We start from the raw sequence: 4,368 nt of genomic DNA, 5'->3' as shown, positions 1-4,368 counted from the left end.
AACAGATGCAACTACCACACCAGCTAAAGAAAAAGTAGAGCATTATAATGAAATATGCGAAGACCTGGCGTTAGAAAACCAAAAGGAAAGAACATACTCAGCATTGCTTGGAACTAAAAGAACTGAAGAAAAAACGTGAGCCTTGAGTTGCAATATTGAAGGATCCTATCTGCAAAAACGTTAAATGATGAAGGAGGCACCAAAAGAAAATGGAAGGAATACGAGCTACAGTAAGCATACTGGACTAAATGTTGGTATGTTATCTGAACTACCAGTAATTCAAACCCATGAGGCCCTGCCATTGAAAATCATATGCTCCAAAAAGATTTACAGCTGGATCAAAATTGTTTGGCTCCCTGAGAAAGTGGCAGTTATGCACTTCCCTACAAATCAAAAAGGGGTTATCCTCAGTGCCATTGGAAGCAGGCTGCCCAGCAAAGCAACCAGAGAGGCTACCTTAGGTCCAGTCCCATCGGTATCCATCCTTCCAGCAATGACCTTCCCTACCCCTGAACTACTAGACAGTCCATACAGAAGAGGAGGAAAAGAAGAATCACCTCAGGGGAGCCATTAGGGCCCCTGGTGGTGGGCCCAGCCAGATGGCCGATTATCAGGACCACATGTCCTCTGTGGACCCTCTTGCAGAAGCTCCACGCAGTTACACATCTGGGAGAGATGAAGATGAAGGTCCTTTTATTGCCACACCTCAGTCTGCCATCCTGTTTTAACTGACCTGTCACCTCCAGGTGTTGCCTCCAGGTGCTGAGCTTGTGAATGCTAAGACAGGAAAAACGTTTGGGGGGCTCTGGGGAAAGGCACTGACTTCAGGAGAAAGGTGGGAAAATGATTTCACTGAGGTAAGTCCTCCAGCACAGGGCAATGGGTTTTTTAAACGTTTCTCAGAGAAACGGCCCCAGTGGTAGCAAAAAGGTTGTTCCCTGAAATCATCCCTAGATATGGGTTGCCATTGACTCTAGGATCAGACAAAGGTCCTAGCTTTGTGGCTCAAACTTCCCAGGCCACAGTCCCAGACCTAGATAAAAAGTGGGAACTGCACTGCCTGTAGACCTGGAAGGTCTTGCCAGGTTGAGAGGATGACTAGGACCTTGAAAACAACCTTACTTTTGGAACCCAGGGAAAAGTGGCCCTGACTTACTGCCGTTGGCCCTTCTAAGAGCAAGGTGTACCCCTTACCAGGAAGGGTTTACTCCCTATGAAATCTTGTGTGGGCGACCTCGGCCACTGTTGCCCCAGTACGAGACCAAAAGCGGGCAGAGCTCTAGAATCATTCGCTTATAAAATATTTGCACTCTTCAACCGATTCAGCAAGCCACACAACTGCGTACATCAACCCTCTGTGCCTTGTTCCCTTCCTCCGTTCCTAACGTGTGCCCGAGAGGCTGCGTTGATATTAAGAAGTACCTGGCCAAAGAAGGACGCATCCCCAGTTAGTGTGGACTTGGCCGGCGTCTTGACCACCCCGACGGCCCGCCTGGACCCAGCAGTCTGGAGCGCGGGTAGCCCGGGACAACCGGAAGGGATCTGGAGAGACCAGACCCTCTAGCTGAACACTCACAGTTTCGCTCAGACTGAAGGGGACTCCGGGATCAGGGGGTTCCGTGTTCAAGTCCCAAAACAAGGTGTCCGGCTGGGGTTATTCCCCATGCACGTCTTGCTATGTGGGCCAGACCCCAGAGGCATCCACATGGTCTGGGAAGACCGTTTGGAAATTACTCAGATTGGTGTCACGCATAAACCAGTGATTTTATTTCCTAAGCAGAAAATGGGGGTTGAACTACCCTGGTGTTTATTAATTAACCAGTTGAATTCAGCTTCTGCATTTGCCCACTGCTTAAGCTTGCTCCTTCCTTCTGCATTAGTTTCCCCGCCTGAGCCTCCAGGTTCCACATTTGGCGCCCCGCCTGTAAGGAATACTACAGGGAAAGCTCCCTGCTGTTCATCCCCCTGTTACTGCGTGCAGCTGTGATTAGACGCGGAAAGTGCCCCACCGCCGTGGTTCGTGGCTTAGGGGTTTGAGTAGCTCTGGGGCCGAGGTGCCTCCTGCTTTTAATTTAGCTTCTCTCTGGACCTCTTCGGTGTGTTCCTGGTCGATTTGGAAACTGAGTGTCCCATTGCCACGCTGGCTGCAGCTCTAGGAGCAATTTATGCTGACCCCTTGTCCGGGTCCAAAGAATTGAGTTTGGAGGAACCAAAGAAGATGACCAGAGACGACTGGAGAAAGAAGAAGGCGCTGGAAGAACAGCGAAAACTGGGTAATGCTCCTGCAAAAGTTGATAAAGGAGGAAAAGACATCAGCGCTGATGTCCCTCAGTATATTTCTTTCGTGCCATGGCATATTGATCCATAGAAGGCCACCGCCAGAGCAGCAAAGGCAGTGCAGCTCATCTGGAGAACGGCGCAAAAGGGGCGTAAAAGGAAAAGGAGCGCTGGAAACCAGGGCTATGGCACACAAACACTGCTGGGAGAGACCTATGTGAGTTGGAGCAAACTTTATTGGTAGGAATATAAGTCCAGAGGAACATGTCCAGTCTCCAGTGACCTTAGAAGATGATGGGAAGAGAGATCGGTGGAATGGCTGCAATCCAGAAGGACACGTGATTTGTGGAAGATTTTGCCAATGTTGATCTGGCAAAAACGAATGCTGAAAGCCCAAAAGGTGCAGGAAGAGTGGGCCTCGGGAAAATTAGTGGAGCAGTTTGATTTCTCCAAAGCACCAGTGGGGAGAGGAAGAGTCCAATTCCCAGATGGAAAAGAACATAATAGCAAAGATGAAGATAAATATGCTGCTGGTATTGACATGGTAGGACAGAATTTGGACTCGAAGAGACGAATGACTGTCCTAAATCTCAGGATCAGCGAAGATATTGCAAAATGTTTGCGGAATTTAGATCCAAGTTCTGCTTATTATGACCCCAAAAGTAAGGCGATGAGAGAGAATCCCTATGCCCGTGCAGGAACGAATCCATTTGCAGTTAGCTGTGCAAGAGGCAATGTCGCCGTCACACAGGATACCATCGCCATGGCACAGGCACAATTGTTTGCTTGGGAGGCCTGTGACAGGGATCTGAAGCGCGTGCATCAGAAGACAGACCTGCAACGCTGGGGCTGTTGTGTAGAGATTTCAAAGTTAAAAAGGAAGATTTCAAACCACAGCAGAAAGCAAGCATCCTGGAAAAGTATGGTGGCCAAGGACACCCAGATGCTCCTCCAGCTGAAGTGCTTTGAGCTCAGACTGAGGACCACGTGGCACACTAGAGACACAGGATTATCATCAAAGGACAGGAGCGGGCTGTCACCTGTTCCAAGTATGAGGAGGCCGTGAAGATCAACACTCACACGCGTATCTGGGGATCTGACTGCAAAGAAGGCCAATGGGAATACAATGCTGCCGCTCTTGTCAAGTGCGAGAGAAGCTGGGAAGGGGTTTTCTGATGCAGTGGCATGTTTTCCAAGTGAGGGCACTGGAGAAGAGTCCATGAAGAAGCCTCAAACCCTCATGGAAATACATCCGGAAAAACTGAAAGAGGAGAAACAGGAGAAGAAACACGGCAAGGGCCGTTCCGATAAGGAATAACATGGAAAACTGAAAAAGGCACCGAATTCAGAAGAGGCCCTCTTTCTTCATGTCAAAAAGTCCATACAACTTGATGAGCTGAAGCGGCCTTATGATAGTATGGATGAAGTCCAGGAGCCAACGGAAGAGGAAAGGGAGGCTCGTAGGACGAAACGTCAGAGACCAGACGACCCCATGGCCTCTGCTTGGCCAGTAGAAAGGATTCAGAGAAGTTCATCAAACTGGACCCAATGTATATGCTCTTTTCAGCTTCATGCTGATAATAGTAGAGGGGGAAAATCCTTGTCTGCTCTTCTCCCTGTTGCTACTATTAAAGCTCCCAGAAATTCCATAGTAAATTGATTCTGTTCCATGCTGAAGAAACGGAGACCAGACATAAAATGAGAATTCAAACTTTCGTTTTATGTGGGTAATATAGGAAGAATCCCCAGCCTAGTGTCCTCTGCTCAATGGGTCTTGCCCCTCAAACATTATTCCTCAGATTTTTAGGCCTATTAATATTAGTACACATATTTAAATGTAGATTCCTTTTTCTCAAAAAATGCTTCCATTTGTTAAATACTAGTAACTATGCTTGTACTTATTTGAAATCATTATTTGCCTGTCCTGAAGTCAGGAACTAAAGCTAAAAATTTATTCACCCTGGGCTTTTGATTCCTGAAAGGAAATCCGTATAACATGAGAATAACTTTCCCCCCCATATCAATGTGAATAGCTGTATTTTGTTATTTACTTGTTTATAAACTTTGATTTTTTAATGCACTTCCTTCTAC

At 47.4% G+C, this 4,368-nt stretch overlaps 1 pseudogene; it reads left to right on the top strand.

Annotated features, from left to right (window-relative positions):
* The first annotated feature begins 843 nt into the window (after nt 1-843).
* On the top strand, nt 844-3,937 carry LOC101641311 (annotated as a pseudogene).
* Nucleotides 3,938-4,368: the final 431 nt, after the last annotated feature.

This window comes from Echinops telfairi, unplaced genomic scaffold (assembly GCF_000313985.2).
Source record: "Echinops telfairi isolate 266 unplaced genomic scaffold, ASM31398v2 ScPeMD7_7469;HRSCAF=8507_1, whole genome shotgun sequence".
Classification (NCBI taxonomy): domain Eukaryota; kingdom Metazoa; phylum Chordata; class Mammalia; order Afrosoricida; family Tenrecidae; genus Echinops; species Echinops telfairi.
The sequence above is the reverse complement of the archived record's forward strand: the minus strand, read 5'-3'. Positions and strand labels throughout refer to the sequence as shown.